We start from the raw sequence: 20,411 nt of genomic DNA, 5'->3' as shown, positions 1-20,411 counted from the left end.
GCTTGAAACTTTGGAATACTGGTATTTTCTGTGATTGTCAGTCTATGAATAAAGAACTGAAAGTCCCCACAATGACTGAATCAAAAGAGGAAAATTAGGGGGGGGGGGAATCAAACAAGGTTGTCATTTATAGAAACCATAATGAATTGTATGGATTGAAGAGGACAGACCTTTCTTAAAAACAGGTAGTTAAAAGGACTGACTGGCAAAAGAAGCACAGAACTAATTACAGTACCTTACTGTATAAATTCTTAATGCAATTTCCTATACCATTCCTTCTAAATTAGTTTCTGGAATAATGATTTAGTGCTGCCTCCTAGCACATGGAGGTAGAAACAGTAAGAAAAGAAAAGATATGATACTCTGCTACTGTAAATTTGAGAAGACACACAACAGAATCCCATTGCTATCTATTCAGAACTGAATTGAATTTAGAATATCAGACCTAAGACGTATCTAGTCTAGCTTTCTTTTTATGCAGTGGCCAATGGTCCTCAAGGATGACATTAATGCAATTCTGCCCTTCTACTTATAATCCTAAACAATTGATATGCAGGAAGTAATCCTACAAATGCTTATCTGGAATAAATTCCATTGAATTAAGTAGTAATGTGTAAAACTGAATTAAAAAGCAGGTGACAATGGACAGAAATCTGTTGATATACAAGCCTAGTTGGGACATTTTTCTCAGAGTCATGAATTTTAGAGGTAACAGATGTACCATGCCTATACATGCTGATCATATCCCTCAAATCCCCAAGGCAGGCCCTTTGTGAGTGGGAGGCCAGGGCTGGAGAAGGGGAGCTGAGTTTGTGGTCCCGAGACTCAAGGAGGCACCTGACAGCTGAGGAGCTCCATAAGCAGCGGCAGCAGCAGCTACCATGCTATACATCAAGGCTGCTGCGGCCATATAGGGCTGGGCAGTGGACATGATGGGGCTGTATTGGAGGCTACTCATGTCATAGAGGGGCATGGGCTGGAGCTGGGCATTGCCCATGGCCGGGTATTGGCTGTAGCTGAGCTGTTTGGGCATCAGGGAGGCGTATGCACCATTGGGCTACCCGTTCATGTGGGCATAGGAGTCCAAGTGTTGGAAGGGGCTGCTTACTCCACCTCTGCCTCCTGGATGCCCTCCAGACCCCAGGCAAGGAATACTTGTCCTTTCTGAGCAAGGTCTTGGTCTTCTGACGGGGATGGTACTTGTAATCTGGATACTCTTTCATGTGAAGGGCATGGAAGCACTTGGCCTCGTCGATGAAGGGTCTCTTCTCAGCATCACTCAAGAGCTTCCAGTTGGCGCCCAAGTGCTTGGAGATCTCCGAGTTGTGCATCTTGGGGTTCTCCTGGGCCATCTTCCAACCCCGGGACCAGACCATGTTCATGGGGCGCTTGAACCGGTCTTGTTTGGTGGTGGGACCAGGTCCACCTCCACCTTCTCCACCTCATCCTCCACCTTTACTAGTGTTGCCTTCTCCGTTCCCCATCACATTGGTTTGGGAGCCTATGGGTTGCCACCGTCTAACTTTCCATACATCGTCGAGGTGCTTAGAAGATTGCACCAGCTTGGCTCAGAACAAGAGAGATGGAGCAAAGCAACAAGTAGGCTCCGGATTGGGGCCCTTTACCAAACCTTTCCCAAGCAGAGCCAAAATGGAAATAATAATAATAATAATAATAATAATAATAATAATAATAATAATAAGGAGGGGGACCGTGCCTATACTTAGTAGTTGTTAGTTTGTATATCTTTCTGAGGGTTTAGGCATTTCATGTATTCATTCCATTTCTGTTCATTGGTCGTAGACACACCTGGTCTTACCCTGCATCAGTCTGCAGTTAGTCTGGGTTTGTTCATCCTCTATTTTATAATCTGCAACCCCCCCCCCCCCCCCCGGCTGCATCCAGGCAATAATCCTGAGTGACAACATTTTAATTGTAATGGCTCAATTCTGTTGAATCCTGGAATTTGTAGTTTATTGGGGCACCAGACCTCTCTGATAGAGAAAGCTAAATATCTCATAAAACTACAAATCCCAGAATTCAGTAGCATGGAGCCATTACAGTTAAAATGGCACCAAACTGCATTATTTCTTCAGTGTGGATGCAACCTCCCTCTGTCTTCTGTGTTTGAGGAGCACATGTCATGAGATTTTATGATACCTTTAGTATGTATAATACTACTTTCTATGTTTTGACAGTGAAAATGAAGCCTGCCTTATTTCTCTATTGAGGTTGCCAGCAAAATAAGGCACACGGCTCCTGTACCTTTAATGGTTGTGTAGAAAATATAATTTAATCAGGTACAGCTTGCATGACAAGCAGTACCTGCTAAAATCCTCTTTTCTATACTCCTCTTAAAGATAAAGAAGCCTTGTCCCTTATTTTATCTGGCAACCCTATTCTCTGCAGACCCTGTGGGTGGGTATGGAGTGGGAATAGTTGTTGTTCACCTTCTGCTTGTAGATGCTGTTTGTGTGATATACTACTATCTCTCATATTTTCTAATAATATAACAATGAGAGACAGCAAAATCTTTAGGCCCTCAAAAACATTTTCCTCTCGTGCCTTATTTGCTTCATAATTACTGTGCCCATGGCCTTTTCCCTTTCCAATACTATGCACCTACATGGCTATTGTTGTGTCAGTATAGTGCACCAATAGGATTTTGGTCAATGTATACATCTACAATCACCTCTAAAGATGTAATTGATGGTGCCATGTTTTCCAGGTGGGATTTAAAACATATTTATCCTCCTCCACCTCCACCACCACTGCCTACCCAAAATAAATTAGCCCAGAAGCACCATCACCTTCTACCCTCCTACCCAGTGTAAATTGCTGAAAGTTTTCATCTTCATAAACATACAAACACTGAAGTGTTAAGTTACAGTCAGGTTCCAAAAGGTTGTTCTCTGTGAGAATAATAAGACTGCTTTGAAAGTAGAGGCTGCTAGAAGTCAACTGGCAGAATACACATTTTTGTAAGAATAAGAGGCTGCCTAGCTAAGATCTATCCCCTCCACAGTGTTTATTCTCATAATGTCTATCTTTACATAAGAAGAAGGGAAAAGAGAATTAATGGTGTGTCTGTCAGTAGTCTGCTTTGAAGAAATCAATTTAGACATCAGCTCTTCAGAACAAACATTATGATCTTAGTAGTTCAAAGATGTCTCACGCTTGCAGTATGTAACATTTGGTTGAAAAAATATCCTAGCATCATTTATGATGTGCTGTGACCATTACATCCAGAACACAAAAGTACTAGCAATCAAACATATTTCTTCATTCCACTATGTTAGATCATCATAAGCCTCCCATTCCTCTATTTACCTTTTTGAAATGGGATCTTTAGCAGTGTAGCCAACAGAAATGGCAAACGTTCTGGCAGTATGGGTCCTTACGTAGACAAATCAGCACCATCTGTGCACAAGACAGAGCGATCAGCAAGCTAAAGGAAATCCTAAGTACAAAATAACAGGGCGTGAGTATAGTACAGAACACCCCACTGAGATATGAGCATGATCAATAACCACAGAATCCTAGCCTGCTATGTAGGGCTAAGAGAGAAAAAGGATTGGAATCTCTTTGAAGAGGACATGGCTGGCCATGAATATGAGCCCTCCATTCATGAATAGGATGTTTCTGTCCAGTGGTACTGAATGTACTAATGGTACACATAAATCATAATTCCCATATATCAATGAATGTAATGGTAATTGTTGTGACACAAACGACTAACAAAATTAAAATTGTAACTGTAAATTACAATATTCTAGGCACAGCCTGTGTATTTGCATGTATATAGTTTCATGTTGTTAAAGTTTAAAAAAATGGTAAGGTGTGATGTTTATGAAGAAAATTTAAAAAGAAAAAAAATAATATATTTTTAAATAAATGACTTCTTTTTAAAAAAAACTTTAAAAAACTTGGGGCCTCTCCTTTCTCCTCCCCCTGAGCCTCCCCTCACTCACACCATCTCTTCAGTATTTTAAAGGGATGTAGGTGAACACTACAACCCGTTTCTATCAAAAAGGAGATTTTTGGGGAGCAGTGGTGTCATCCCCCACTTAGGGTGTAACCTGTTTCAGATGACACTTTTAAATAACATGAATCTTTTCAATGAATATATATTTTAAAAGGGTACTTCCATTGTGTAAGATGAGCCCTGTTGGATTTGACCAAGGCCTGTTTACTTCAATAATCTGTTCAGAATTCTGTGGCCAGATAAATGTCTACAACAATCCCAAAAACACATCTAAGCAACTGATACAGAGTGGTACACTTCCCAGAAGTTCTGGAAACCTCCATTACAATGTTGGGAAGCTGTTCACATGAGTGTCCTGCTGTACCTCTCAGCATAGTCACCATGAATCACTCACTCTGAGGTCAGAACAAGGTACCCAGCCAAGTGATCAACATTGGGCACCTCATTATGACCTCAGAGTGAGCAACTCACTGCAGGGGCATCCATTCCATTGGGGTTTCTGGGAGTTGAAATTCCCCACTGTACTCTACATGTACAGTGGATCCCTGGTATCTACTAGGATTTGATACCAAAATCTATGGATGCTCCAGTCCCATTAAATACAATGACATTGTAAAATGATGTCTCTTATGTAAAATAGCAAAATCAAGGTTTGCTTTTTAGAACTTATAGTTTTAAAAAAAAACATTTTCAATTTCTGGATGGCTGATTCTGTGGATAAAGAATCCATGAATAAGGAGGGCTGAGTGTAACTGTGAGAAATAGTGAGCTCTGTACAAGTAGAAAAATCCACAAGGAGTTCAGGGTCCCTGCTTCCTGCATTTCTGGTTGGGTGTGAAAGAGAATTCCTGAAGCAGTGGAAACTTCATGAACATCATCTGTAATTTAATTTGCAGTTAAAGCATTCTTTAAATACAATATGAACGCCAATTTATGACTGCTGTTAAATAAACTTGAGCCAGGCAAATAATTTAATGTCAGTTTATATAGAGCAAGGTTCAAAGAGGGTTCAAATTCAAATATTTGTTCTGAGACCTAAATAATTGGCCTTTATTTGTAAATCATTACAGCTATAATCCATATAGCTTTTGTCAACTACTTTTGTCTACTAATATATATTTACAAAAATTCAATCATATAGATCCCCTGCATCTTCATATCATAGAAGGCTAAGGAGAGGAACTTTCAGCTTGTTCAACAAATTTATTTATTTATCTATCTATCTATCTATCTATCTATCTATCTATCTGGTCTCCCAGTGTCCTAGACAAACCACTGCCCCATTCTGGCTTTCATCTTTGTTTCTGAATGTTAACATTTCTTAACCTGGTATACAAAGATGACCAGTTAAGAGAGGCTTTCCTTATGACCTTCATCCTGGTTCATAAAAGAGTCAGTACTCTGTGAAGGTACATCACAACTACAACTTCAAAATGTGTCAGATAATGAAATGTCTGGTATCCTAGCAGTCTCTTCTGGTTTTATGAGTAGAAAGAAATTGGGATGACTTTTAAGAAATGATCTGTTTTATTATTATATATGCCAAGACATTCTCGTAATGAATTGGCTTGATGAAATGGGAAAGTTAAAATGTGGGATTCTGTTTAGTTTTAAAAAGACTCTGACAAAGCACTGCTATTCTTTCAAAGGAAACATGCTGATGCTTTTGGCTAAGAGCACTAAAGTTATAAATGACAACACCGGAAATTCTTCTGGCTGGAGTGAAGAAAGTCTGGAAAAGCAGGGTTGTAATGACTATGACAAATTTATCTGTTTATAATAGAGAGCTTGCCTGGTTTATTCTTTGTCTTTTACCCAATCATCCTATACTGGTAAGTTTTATCCTGGGATAGCCCAGAAGCTACAGAAGATGAAATCCCAAATGATTCCATATGACATGATATTATAAACTTGCTATATAAAATCCCATTATTATGATGGGAAAGGGAGATATATTTTATCCTCACAAGAACCTTGTCAGTAAGTACAGAAGTGAATAGCAGCCATGGAGGAAATGAAAACATTGCATTCAGGACAAGGGTTTTGATAAAGTCTCATGTGACAGACTTTGTTCTAAAATTTGTGAGGGCAGGTATCTTGGAGATAGTAATATAATGAAGATAATGTTAGGTGGGCTAGTAGCTGGTAATTCACTAGAACGTTCATCAGAGGTGCCTCATCTGCATTGACAAAAATAACAAATGATTTTATTGGCGGGGTACATACCGCCGCTTTGCGGCGGTCTGCCGCCGCCGCCAGTAGGTCCGCGGTGGAGCCGGAGCCTTCAGACGACCCGACTCCCGCGCGGACTGAAAAAGAAGCTCCAAAGTGGAGCTTCTTTTACCGTCGCGTTTGCGACGTAGCGAGGCGCCAGGGGTGCGCTCGCTACGTCACAAGCGGCGCGACGCGTACGGACGCTCAGCATCCGATACGCAAAGATGGCGGCGCCCATGTGGAAGAGGCGCCGCCATCTTGTACGTATAGAATACGTACTAGGGTTAGGGGGGTGCGGAAGCACCGCCCCTTCCTAACCCTAGTACGTATTCTATACGTACTAAATGGCGGTATGTATCCCGCCAATGAAAGAGTTGAAAAGATGCTCTAGGTGGCACCAAACTGGTTGGTGGTAGCCAATGTGTTAGGAGGTAAATAGGATTCCAAATCATCTTGATGGAATGCAGAACTGAGTAGACCAAACAAAATTTATTTCTACATAAATAAATGCATATCTATATTTAGGGCATGGGCCAGAATAGTCCAGGAACAGCCTGGAGAATTCTGGCCTGAAGCTGTCCCGAAGTCCACATTTTACCTGGGCACACTGGAGTGATGCTGGGTGGCTCTTTACATGTGTTTCTTGTTCTTCCGTGCAAGTTGCTCCCTCTGAGGTTGAAAACAAGGCAGTATCAACCTTCTAAATATGTGTACTGTGAAAGAAACCTATCTGATCTTCCTTTTTACTCTCACCATATTTTTCCAGCATCCCGCTTTTTCTACCAATCACCATCCATATGAAAACACATAGCACTCAACATTCTACACTCATCACAATCTAAAATTCACTTTCCCAGTTATACTTAGTACCTAGTAGTGTAATTCAGAAACTGATTTACATAACATTACATTGCTACACCTTATTATCACACTATGCACTTAATAATTTGTTAAGCTTCAACCTGATTAGAAGTTGCTCTTCTTTTCTAGATGTTCAACTGCACCTGGTTTCTGCTCCATGTTTCCCTTCTGACACTTTAAACAAGTGCCAAACATTTCTGAGTACTGCTTCATTATGGGAGGATACTTGCCCTCACAGATCAGATCCATGACAGATGGCTTTGCTATTTTGCTACTGGTGTTTTAATTATTTTATGAAACTTTTTGCATAAACACTTTGTGAGCAGAAATTGAAAACTCATACTTTGCAAGTAATTACAGTATATACTCAACTGTAAGTCAAGAAAATGATGCCCCAAAATTGACCCTAAAATCCTGGGTCGACTTAGGCCCTTATCACATGGAGGCACTTAATAATAATAATAATAATAATAATAATAATAATAATAATAATATTTATTTATACCACGCTCTTCAGCCAAGGCTATCAGAGCGGCTTACAATTTGTTAATTAGACATTTCCCTGCCCTCAGGCTTACAATCTAAAAAAGACAAGACACAAAAGGAGAAGGGAATGACAGTGGGGAAGGGGGAATAACAGGATATCCTGTTATTCAAAAAATGGCTTTTCCATCGACAGAAGGAAAGTGGGAAGCCTCAATGATTTAAAAGCATGACAGATGATTCCACCTTCATGCTTCTGCAACATTTCTGCAATGTTTTACCCATGTAAGTGCCTCCATGTGATAAGGTCCCTATATATGGGTCAATAACTAGTACTGCTTAGAAAGGTCCTAAAACAAGCAAGCCTGATGCCCCACTCTTGGTGTCTTGAGGTGTGTGTGTGTGTGTGTGTGTGTGTGTGTGTGTGTGTGTGTGTGTGAAAGAGTTTCCCAGTCCAATTTGCAATGGAAGAAACGCTCCATTTAACATCATTTGTGTCCCTCCCCAATCCGATTTGCAGGCCTCCTCATCCCATGGAAGAAACACCTCATTTAACACCACTTGCTTCCCTTTTCAATCCAATGTTAAAATCTCTCCTCCAGCACCTGGGAATCAGTAGTGGGGAGACGTCCAGAGAAGGAGGGATGGAAGTGGTATTTTCCCCTTTCCATCCTTCGTTATAGCCCCCTAGGTTTTACCTTCGACTTATCCATGGGTCATATCAAAACCCATGATTTTGACTCTGAAACCTTCCCTTGACTTATAGAGCGCGCCCGCGTCATACGCGGGCGCGCTCAAGCTGCAGGGCGTGCGTGGGGCGGAAGGGGCGCCGTGTCCCATTCAATTGAATTGGCACACACGCCCGTTGCGCCCCGCGCGCCGCCGCACTGCCGCACCACCGTGCACGAGCCCCATTGTTTCCAATGGGGCTTGAGCATAGGCAGAATTCGCCTTATGCGGAGGGATCCGGAACAGATCCCCGCGTAAGGCGAGGGCTGACTGTACATGAGGTCGACTTGTACATGAGTATATATGGGAATGATAAAATTTTATGAAATGGGAACTCTCCTAAACACTAACCCCCTGACAAATATTCTTTGGATCTTGGAAAACAGTTTAGGACCATATGGATTACAAATTCCTCAACGACATCTGTTGTGTACTGAAGGATACATGCAGCTGTAGAATTGCTGGTGATTAAATGTCTTTCCGTTAATGTATACATAGCAATTCAAACATTTGCATGTTGTTACAATATTTTGATTCTTTGAATGTGAAGAATAATTACTGTGTATGCAGGAAAGCTTAGCCCAAGTACATATCTAAACAAACTGTGCATTTCGTTTGAAATGCCAGCCTGTCCATTTGCTTAAAGAAAACAGCTAGGAGTGCATGCTCCAAACAACCTAGACAAAGGTACAGTAACTGCAGTGAAATTAACTGCACTGTTTCAGAGGAACCATGATTAGTGAATTGCTTAATAAAGCACCAGAAAACATTTTGAAATCATACAGTGTTGAAGGGTTCTTGGATGATACATTCCATACTTTCCAGGTAATAGGACAAAAGCATAATGTTATTCAAACCAGTGTCAACAATATGAGAGTCACACCAGGAGCCTCATTCAGATTATAGAGGTCCTCAGGTTTTGTTTGTTTGGGTTTTTTTTTTTGTTGTTTTTTTTTTTTTGGTTTTTTAAAGTTTTTTTTTTAAAAAAAACAAACTATTAAATGAAATAAACTTTATTTTTCTGAAGCAAAAATTACTTCAAAAGGCTTTCTAATTTGTTATTACATAATGGACATTTTGTTTCTTCATCTTGAGTGGAATCATTTCAGAAAAAATATATTCAAAAAAAGGTTATTCTTCTTTTTAAATTTAAAATAAATATCTTTTGGAGTCATACAGGGCTAGTGCCAAGGATGGACATTGTCAGTAAACTACCAAGACCCAAGTGCTGACCTCCAAGATTCCCTGCTTTTGTAGAATGATCATGTGTCCTAATTTTTGGAGTATAGCCCTCCATTTGGAGAACTGGCACAACAGCCTTTGATCTAACTAGTCCTGTATGTATTTCATCCTGTATGTATTTCCTGGATGGGGAATCTTTGGTCCTCCAGAAGTTACTGTCAAACCTTGCAAGACTAGACAATTAAAAGGAATCAGTGCAGAATTAGCATATCAATATTTGGAGAAAGGGAAATTTCTCCAATTTTTATCTGAAGGTCTGTCTGGACTAAGTCCTGTTGAAAAGCAAGAGACTTTAAGAAGAAGAAACACAAGCCTTGAAGTTTCCCACCAAACCTAGCACCTTGATAACAGACAAAACAGGACACAGATCACCTGATCACAGTCTATTCATTAAGGTGAGATGTGCTTTATTTTTGTGTAAGTCAGAGACAGGCTGTGAGTGGCCCCTCAGGTGGTATTGAGCTGCAACTCCCAAGATATTGCACAATTGAATGTGCTCACAAGAACAGCTAAGAGATGCAATCCAACATCAGTCCAATATTAGGAGTGCCACACATTTCCCACCCTGATTTATATTATATTTATCTTAATATGTGTCTATACATATAAATTAACATTTCCCTCCTGTTCCTGCATTGGCCTGTTTGAATGAAACACGTTCCAAATCCCAATTATGGTGTGACCAGACTGGATGACATCTGGCATGTTCAGCACCAGAACCAAGGTAGAATGGTTTTTCAATAGATTTTTAAAAAGATCTGGGAAGATCTGGAGCCCCTTGTTTCCATGCTGCACAAGTGTCCCACTGAGGTGCTCTGCAACCACCACAAGTCGCTCACTCTGTCTAAACAAGGCATCCAGGCATGTGATTTGAATGGGTGCCTTGTCCTGACTCAGAAGTAAGAAACCTATAATGATCGTGAGCACTCAGGGGTGGAACAGATGGGCCAGTTGAAGTGGCTTGCAGCTGCTTTGGAGGTGCACTGATTAAAAATGTGTGCCTCCAAACTGCCTGGAAGCTGTGCCAAAGCCTCGCTCTGGTACTTAGGACCAGAGCAAAAAGGAGCTGGGAGAATCCGATTCCTGGCAGCACCAGTCAGCCCCTGTGTGCACAGCCCACCTTGAGAGTGGGCTGTGCAGACAGTAGGGTTCTGAACCACTTCTGGCCAGAGTGGACTTGGACCGCTTTTCCATGAATACCTGCTCAATGGGCAGCTCAGTGGGACACTCATGCAATCTGCTGCTACATCAAGGGAACAGGAGGCCAAGTAACAGGGAGACTGGCACAGCTTCAGGGCAAGGATACTCTAGGCCTATGCAGACAGTCCCAGCTACAACAGCAGACCTCTATCGTTGTTGATACATATGATTCAATTCCACAAAGATCATTTTAGAAGCAAAGCAGCTACAACTACTGAAGAAGTTCATAAACTCTGAATGCTGAATGATGAAATATCCAGCCCCCTCCTGCCAGAAAGATGTGGTGTGAAAAGCAGTAGCAGGAACCCTCAGAGAACTTCAGAACACCTTTGCTTTGGTTGGTATGGCTACATGCCTTCTGAAGTGGTTTGGGAAAGCATTTGTTGCCATTGCAATGATGCCACAACCATAAATATGAAATGTAATATTTACAGTGTCATATGTCTTGATTACAACATTGTAAATATTGAGCCTCCTCCTCCCCCCTCCTCTCTCTCTCTCTCTCTTCTTAGAACAATGGTATGGACTAGGTCCAGAGGAAGAAGGAAAGCAAAATCAGCACTGGTAATAGTGGCAAAGAAGACAGCCTATTCAGGGATGAAGATCCAATGAGAGCATCACATTCAAGTTTCCACATGCCCAGCTAAAACAATAAATTTAAAATTGTTACAATTTGATGAAAATCCATAGGAGTGTACTCTGAATTTACCCTAAGACTTCTAGTTTATTACCAGTTCAATCTCATCAATAAATTCAGATATCTAAAAATTGCTGGACCTTCTATCACAAATAATTTTAACAGTTTCCACAGTTAAAGAAGGTTATAGAAATTGCAATACAGTCAACAATCAAGCTTTATCTAGGGAACTTAAAACCTCTTCTCAGTCTAAATTTTGTTATATTTTTCCAAATTTCACTTGCATTTCTTTTCCACCCCATGCATTTATTTGCACATTTTATCTAATTTACCCATTTTTACCCATTTACTAAATTAAGTACATTTTTTCTGTTTATGTGCATTTTATTTATTTGTATTTTAACATGCAGACTGCTTTTTGTACACCTTATTTGTCAAAAATGTCCAGTTTGTTACAAATGTTTGAGAGAACTGGTTGCATGTAACCAGTCTAGGAAGTGCAAACATGTTACTATTGCGACCAGTGGAATTTCTTTCCAACCCCAGCATAATCTGATATTCCACATGATAAAATACTTTTTATGTAGCTCTTGCTACATGTGAATGAAAAGTTAAGAAATTAAATTACATAGTAATGGCCTATTGGTTTATTCTGTATTGAACAAGTGGTTCACTGCTGTAGTGGTAAGATCACAACTTTTAGAAAATAACTGATTTTATATTTTAGAGGCAGACGTGCACTTTTTATGACCCAACAAGTGAAATGTAGCCAATAAATGGAAAAGAGATACTATTGCCACTGCTAGTGGTGAGTAACATTGAGTAAATCAGGAAAATCAGAGGGAAAAATTGTTGCAATGTTACCTGCAGTTTACTAGTAAATTTCTTACCAGAGTTGTGATCCAGACAGGTAGAGATTAGCCCTCACTATTGACAATTCACATTGCTTCAGCAATGAATATGAGAACTAAATATGATCAAGCAACATGATGCAGAAAACATTACTGTCACAAACACATTCAATTTAGCTATTTCACTAGATTGACCAAGCACAATTCCAGTGCTCCTGTGAGCTAACTAAATATCTTTCAAGGAGGGGGACAGGGAATGGGGGTTTTGTGCAAGGACGAAGAAAGACTTTATGACACTTACTTATTTTCCCACCACTATCTTGCAATGCTGTATTTAACTTTAATATGTAGGGGCAGTTGTAAAGCTGTTATGCAGTTCAGTCATACCCACCCACCCTTTACCCATAGGGCAAAGCAAGGAATGAAATCAGAAGAATGCAGAATGAGAGTTATGCATAAAAAATGAATATAATATTTATTTGAGATTTTCTGGATACATAACTCCCATTGTTCATTCTTCTGATTTCATTCCTTGCTTTGCATGTGTTATATCAGTGATAGTTGAGGTTTTGGGTGTGTATTCCAGAATACTTGGGAAGATTGACACTTTTGGTGACATGACAGCTCCCAATATCCAACTGCTGGGTTCAACCTTCATCATGCCATCATTTGTCACCCTGCCAGTCACATTATATTGTTCTGGTTGTTGTTGTTGTTGCTAATTGCCATCAGGTTTACTTCAATGTATGGTGACCCTATCAATGAGGGACCTCTAAGTCACCAATGAGTGACCACCAAGTAACAGACCTGCTCTGGTCTTGAAAACCCAGGGCCATGGCTTCCTTTGCTGAGATTATCCACCTGTTTTGTTCCTGATGGTTATTATAATTCTGAAGATGGAAGTAAGAGTAAAGTGTGACACTCATAGTCATCTTGTCTCCAAATATGATATCAGACTCTATTGCCCCTCCCTAATGGCAATACTTCATGGCTGTAAAAAAACATTGACAAATAGTATCAGATCAAGCCACTATATTTTAAAGCGTTGTTTTGATCACAGTGTGAAAAAAGAAACTATAGCTGAAACTGGGAAATTAGGCTGGGGGAAAGCTACACAATAGAGTTCATTGTTTGAACTGTCAGAGAGAAAGGACAATGACCAGTGTATAGCAAACAACCATATAGAATATGGATGGAAATAATTTTTGAAAATATTTGAATGAATATTGAAAAATAGGTTCACTAAGTATCAGGTAATCATGATTAAGATAATACTGTAGGGATGAAAATATTATCACTTTGTGGCAATATTTTTGTTATCACATTGTTCCTCATTGAAAACACAATTTTCTGTGCTTAAAGCAAGAATGGCAGTATACAGACCGCCCTTTGGGGCAGCCTGCACCCTCCCCTTTCCCCGACGGATTGGGGCCTGAGCTGCCACAGCGGCAGCCCCGGAGGCCCCGATCTGCCGCTTTTCTTGGCCTTGGGGAAGCAGCAAAAAGTTGCTTCGCCGCGGCCTGGAAAGGGGTGTACTTGGGGCTTCATGCCCCAAGGGCACCCCAACAGTGGCGGGGAGGCAGAGAAAGGGGCTGCTTGGCCCCTTTCTCTTTGTGTCACTGGCGCAGCTGTGTAAAGGCTGCGCCAGCGACACAAATGGCGAAAGGAGCTCCAAAATAGAGCTCCTTATGACACCACTGAAAGGGTGCCACAAGCACCCTGCAGCGGCACGCACGCCTACGTCATTCCGTTTGGAGGCAGCGCAGCCGTGATGTCATAATGGCGGCACCCATGTAGACAGAGCACTGCCATTACAATGCCACAGGTACGTGCTAGGGTTGAGGGGCATCTATAAAGGATGCCCCGAGGCAACCCTAGCATGTATCCAGGCCAGCGCTTTGCACTGGCCTGGATACCGCCTTTATGACCAAAAAAGTGGGTTTCTTTCCACAGAAAACACAATTTTCAGTGCGTAAAACAAGTTTCCTGCACAGAAAGCAAGTTTGGCCTTAAATCCTTTTTAATTATATTCTACATCACCTTGAGGCCCTGGTGGGTCAAATATCAATAAATAAATGCCAGAAAAAGAGGAAAAAAGAAAGAAAATTAAATTTATTGGCAGAAAATAATTTTTACCACCAACACCCCCAAGAAACAAACTCAAAACCATGTGTGTATTTTTCACTGAAGAAGTCCTAAACTGTAAAAATTCTTCAGAACTTGGAGAGTTTTCAAAGACCTATTCATAGTGAGGAGGAAAATGGCAACATTATTCATTCTTGCCTGGGAGAATGAAATTCATGAACGTTTATATCCCTACTCTACAGCAATATGCCCTGTGTGTTTTCCCTCTGAGTTCCAAGATTTCTTTTTTCCATCCGAGAAATTTAGTGATATGGTCCACACTGTTTCATTGCTCACAAATATTGTGAGCATTTTTGATAGGCCATCTGCATGGAGTTCTGGGTATCTGTTGGATATTTTGCGCTATATCCTTTCCATCACGAAGCTAATGGTAAAAAGACCACCCTTAGATCTAATGTGTTAGATTGAATGCATCATATATGAAGAAATATTTGAGAGGGGAAAATGGGAGCCCTGAAATTTTTGCAAAAACCATCAGTAATGGCTTGCATCTGTTTGCTGGGCTTTCATTTCTACAAGTTGGCTTTAGAACATAGACACTTCTGCTTTCAGAGGAAAAAACCATCTGGCTGAGCCTGGCCACCCACTGAGTTGCACTGGTTCCATCACAAGACATTACTGTGACACAACGTTGCCATGCCATTCAGGAAAGAGGTTTTCATCGTTCCATTGTACACATCAGGTATTTAAAGATATTTAGGGAGAGGAAAGGCCATTCATCTAGCATTTATCATTATATATAATTATGTGCTAAGCACTGATTCCAAAGAGGCCAACACATTTAGAACTTAAGGCCACACTGACAACATATTTATGACTCACATCAGCATAACTTGTTTAGCAGTAGTTTCCATCACTGCATTAACATTTGCAGAAACTAAAGAGAAAGGATGTAACTGACAAATATATTTCCTTTTGTTGACATGATATCACATACAGAACTAGATCAAAACATTCCACTGGTCAGGAAGGCCAGCCCTGACTTCCAGAGCCCAAGCCTTGGCATTAGAAATCCCCAGCCCCATAGAAACTTCCTTTTAGACAGATTGTGTTCTACCCAACAGACTATTAGAGAGATCTAAACAGGTCCAACAATCCTGTTTCACACTCTTTGTCTCTACCTTATTATAGAAAGAATTCCTATGCCATACCATCCAACATTTCACATATGAAACCTAGAAAAAAAATATTTTATTTTATTTTATTTTATTTTATTTTATTTTATTTTATTTGTCTGCTGCTTTTCTCCCCGAAAGGGACTTAAGGAAGCTCACAAGTTAAAAACACTTTTAAAACTTTACAAGAAAAATTTAAAAACAATTAAAATAATCCAGTTAAATCAATATAACATTAACATTGAAAACATACAAAAGTTAAAAACATAACTAAAACACACACCCCATATAAAAGCCTCCCTGTCTTGATTTTAAAAAGTCTACCTGAATAAAAAAAGTTTTTACTTGCTGTTGAAAGGCAAGCAGGGAGAGTGCCATCCTAGACTGCTGTGGAAGGGAGTTCCACAGGGAGGGAGCAACTATCAAGAAGACTGTCTCTTGTGTCCTCACCAAGCGAGCCTTCTCCTGAAGATCTTAGGAAAGAGTGAGAAAAAACCTTCTCCTGAAGAACGTAGAGCTCTAGCGGGTCCATATGGGGAGATACAGTCTCTCAAATATTCTGGACCTAAGCCCTGTAGGGCTTTATAGGTCATGACCAGCACTTTGAATTGTGCCTGGAAATGAACCAGTACCAAGAAAGCTGTTTCAACAAGGAAATTACATGCTCTCTTTAACTCCCCCAGAAAAACCTCTGGTCAAGCAATATCAGAGTGTTGTAAGTATAGTAAAAGTTATTAATGAGAAAGAATAGACAAGCTATGAGAGGCTACATCTGCCCCCAACTGCCACTGAGTTTTTTTCTTACATTGGTCTCAGTTGGAAGGGGAAAATAGTGTGTTCCAGGGTTGGAGTATGCTACTCTTTTGCTGTAAAACAAGAGGGCTTTGGATTCAATGAATCCAAAGGCTTCCCCCTTCCATCCCCAGAATGCCTCAGTTGTGTTATTGGCATTAGTACGCCAATAACAAGAGAGGTATCAAACAAATACTGGGCAACAGCAGTAGTGGGGAAGTGACTCTAGCAGAGGATCACTCAGTGGCAATAGCAGTGGCACCCTAACTAACACTTGTCAGTACTGCACAGAGAGACAGTAAACTCATTTTGAAAGTGTTTTACCATGAAGACTACATGATAGGACAATCCAAAATGAAATAAAAGATAGTAGCAGAAGATGAGACTACCAGGTCAAATGGTACTCAATCAGCTACTGGGGTACAGCAGAGGACAACCAAGAGTGGAGCTATGATTAATGCCACACCTGGACTTAAACTGAAAGGATGTTCAGCTGTGATGTGTTCAGGTGTGAAAGAAAGACTGAAGTTTTACAACACATATTATAGGCCCATGGAATGTCAGAAGCATACATCAGGGGTAGCTAGACACAGAAAAAGAAGAAACGGAACATATAAACATTTCAATAATCAGGGTGAATGAGGAAAAGTGGACAGGAAAGGGACATTTTGAGTCAGATAATTACACAGTGTTTTATTCAGGAAATGAAAATCTAAGAAGAAATTGGATGACATTAATAGTTAGAAGAGACATAGCAAAAGGAGTCCAAGTATATAATGCAAAGTCTGACTGAATAATGTAAATAACACTTCACAGAAAACCCATCAATAGATCCATAATCCAAGCTTATGTTCCGCTACAGAGACAAAAGTTGAGAGATTCTGTGCTGGAGTCTAAGAGGAAATTGATCACACCCCAAAACAGGTCAAGTTTTTAACCAATGGTGATTACAACACAAAAACAGAAAACTCAGCAGAACCAAATGTTGTAGGAGAATTCATTCTAAGATCAAGAAATGAAGCTGGAAAGCAACTGATCGAGTTTTGTGAAGCCAACAGTTTGTTCATTGCAAACATGAACTACATACATGGGCATCACCTGATGATGAGTACAGAAATGATGTAGACTTCATACAGTGGGCCCTTCCCAACCACACTTCAAGTCCTTCTGTCCTTCTCAACATCCTCAGAAACATTTGGCCCAAAATTACCCTCATGCTCTGTATGGGGCCTGCAGAGGCATTTTCACCAAATTAGGCTCACTCCCTAGTCTCCTTTATGCTTAGGAGAGACCTTTTATCAACAGAAAGTCATCAAGGTTTTCTCCCTCATGGCTAAAAGCAATAGATTTAACTGGCCTGGTACTTGGGCATCAGGCTATAGCTTGTGAGGTAGGCAGAGCCAGAGGTGTTTTTTGGTCCTCCTGTCCCTTCACAAGACCCTTTTGGGCTTCTATAGTGGACCCACATCCCCCCACCCCCCTCAGTACAATATGAGCTATGCTGGTTGCTTCAGGGCTAGGTAGGAATTTTCTCCTATTTACGTATTGTTTTGTTTTTCCTACCCTAGATTGTATCTGGGGGACACTGTCAATTAGCTTGGGTGGTGTCTGAAAACAAGTGGTCATTGGCAGGTTATGGAGGTAAAATTTTGGAGTTAGTGTACATTTTGGCATCCTTTTAGTGAAGGGTTGGGATCTGGAATCACTTCCATATGCTTGGAGGTCTGGGGAAGAGGAAAAGGCCTCCCTTCAGAGCTGACCAGGATGGTTACTCTCTCCTGTAAAGTCTGCAAACAAAATAATAATAATAATAATAATAATAATAATAATAATAATAATAATAATATATTTATATTTAGTCTTTTCCCGAGGGAATCAAAGTGGATTAAAGAGCAAAATGACAGTAAAATACGATATAGAATAAAATTCACATTTTTACATAATAAATACAAAAACTTATTGGGGAGTGCCCTTGGTTTGCCTTCCAGTAAATGGCCCTCAGTATCTGTGAGAGATCGATTCCGGATCCCCCCGCAGATACCAAAATCCACAGATGCTAAAGTCTCATTGTCCTCAATGGTGACGCAGCCATGCAACTGTGCCACCATTGGGGATAATGGCACTTTGCTGTCCCAGCCACCTGAAGCCCGCCTCACTGCTCTCACCATGGTGGGCAGCAGGGGGCTGCTTCCTCTTCCTTCTTGTCCTACTGCCTCCTCCTCTTCCTCTTCCTCCACGTCCTCTTCCCCCTGCCACTACCGTTGCTTGCTCCTCCCTCCTCTTCTTCCTACTTCCTCCTCCTCCTCTTCTCTGTTCCACCACCACCATTTCCTTTTTCCTATTCCTTTCTCCTCCTCCTCCTCCTCCCACTGCCATCTCTGCCACCATCACTTGCCACCACCCACTGCCATCTCTGCCACCACTGCTCCTCCTCCTCTTCTTTTCTCCTCCTCCTCTTCCCACTACCATCTCTGCCTCTGCCTCTTCTTCCTCCTCTTCTTCCTTCCTCCTCCTCTTCCCATCCACTGCTGTCACCTCTGCCTCCACTTTTTCCTCCTCTTCCTTCTCCTCCTCCTTTGCCACCTCACCCACCCCACATGAGCTTGCCATCCACAGTTGCTGGATTCCACAGATGGCAAGTCTGTGGATATGGGGGGCATATTGTAATACATGATACTAGATTGCCCTAGGGATCAGGTCTTGTGCCCAAGGGAAGTCTGAAAGGTGGTTGACACCTGGCCTCGCTGGGATCTGCATCAGGTTGTTCCACCACCATCCCATCACTTATCTCCAGGTTTAGTTCTTTGAAGTGGAACTTGTTTAACCCATTCCCTTGTGTTATTTCATGGCTGGTCATCAAACAATCAAGACAGTATTCCCACTGTTTCATTTCTAACTTGTTCAACATTTCTGCTAGCAAAATACATGTCTCCTTCCCCCCCCCCCCCCTATTGAAATAATGGCACTTCTACTGGGCATTTACCATTGTCTGGTTCTCCACAATATGTTATTTCTTATTGATGAAGACAATTAGGAGTTCTCGAGATTTTAGGCAAAGTGGAAACCAATAATGGAAGTTACTATGGATGCTGACTGACATAATATTAAATACCTGTCTTGAAGATAAAATGTTTAAAATTAACTCATCTTTCCCCGTTCATTAATTCTTATATTAATGAATCTGGACCTATGGGCTAATGCATTGTTAGATTTCAATTGTAGTTCAATGTTGCCCTCTTCTGGATTCGAGAGAAGGGACAACCACAGTACTCAAACTATTTTTAGTCTTAATCTAAATCATAAATGTGCATGATCCTCTGTTTATGTGTGTGAGAAAAAAACACACAAAAGCCCCAAAGATGCTATTATTAAATAATATCAATCTTTTTGTTGATATGCACTATTTCTTTTAGCTCCATTAAATGTTAAATACAATTGAGCATTTTATAGTGTTGGATGTTTAAATATGCATAGTGCATAATATGAAGTGCATGGTTTTCTTTATTAGCAAATTTGGTTAAATTTAGACAAACTCACACATTTGAATTTGAAGCAAATGCAATAGTATTAAAAACACATGCATGCTGAAAAATAACATTCAAATACAGAAACAGCCTCACTTCTCCAGAGGTGATTCTGCAACTAGAAACTTGCAGATCCTGATAAGACTGACAACCTTGTATAATAAAAGTAAGAACTTTTCTTAGGATGCATGTCCTTGGGCTAGGCCTTTAATTAATTAATATATAGCCCTTTAATACATACTTCCTGGGATTTTTTTTAATGATGTATAACTATAAACATATCTCCAAACAACAATTGATAAAAGATCAGTGATGCAGCAGCACAAATATCCTAGCAAAATTAAGAGGTCTGGAAAAAAAACACTTACCTAGTGATGAAAAACCTATAGCATATTAGTCAAATAAACTTTGCTGCACAAAGAATTCCTTTTAGACTTGCAAGTAAAAACTTGAACAAGGGTGAATATGTTTGCCACTCAGATTCTGGTTTATATTTAGATTCAGATAATCACTTCCTGTTGCAGAACCATCAAGAAACCTGTTCAGAGTGAATGCAATGATTCACTTTGATTTGGCATTACAATGTTATTGTGTAGCTAAACACAACGTGATTCAAGTGATTCAAATTCAAGT

General features: G+C 40.4%; 1 pseudogene; it reads right to left on the bottom strand.

Moving 5' to 3' along the window:
* Window positions 1–599: 599 nt before the first annotated feature.
* LOC149318151 (transcription factor Sox-3-B-like) lies at window positions 600–1,534 on the bottom strand (annotated as a pseudogene).
* Between the last annotated feature and the right edge of the window lie 18,877 nt (window positions 1,535–20,411).

This window comes from Sceloporus occidentalis, unplaced genomic scaffold (genome assembly GCF_023333645.1).
Source record: "Sceloporus occidentalis isolate IW3139 unplaced genomic scaffold, rSceOcc1.0.p SCAF_2, whole genome shotgun sequence".
Lineage (NCBI taxonomy): Eukaryota > Metazoa > Chordata > Lepidosauria > Squamata > Phrynosomatidae > Sceloporus > Sceloporus occidentalis.
This window is presented reverse-complemented; position numbering and strand designations above follow the sequence as displayed.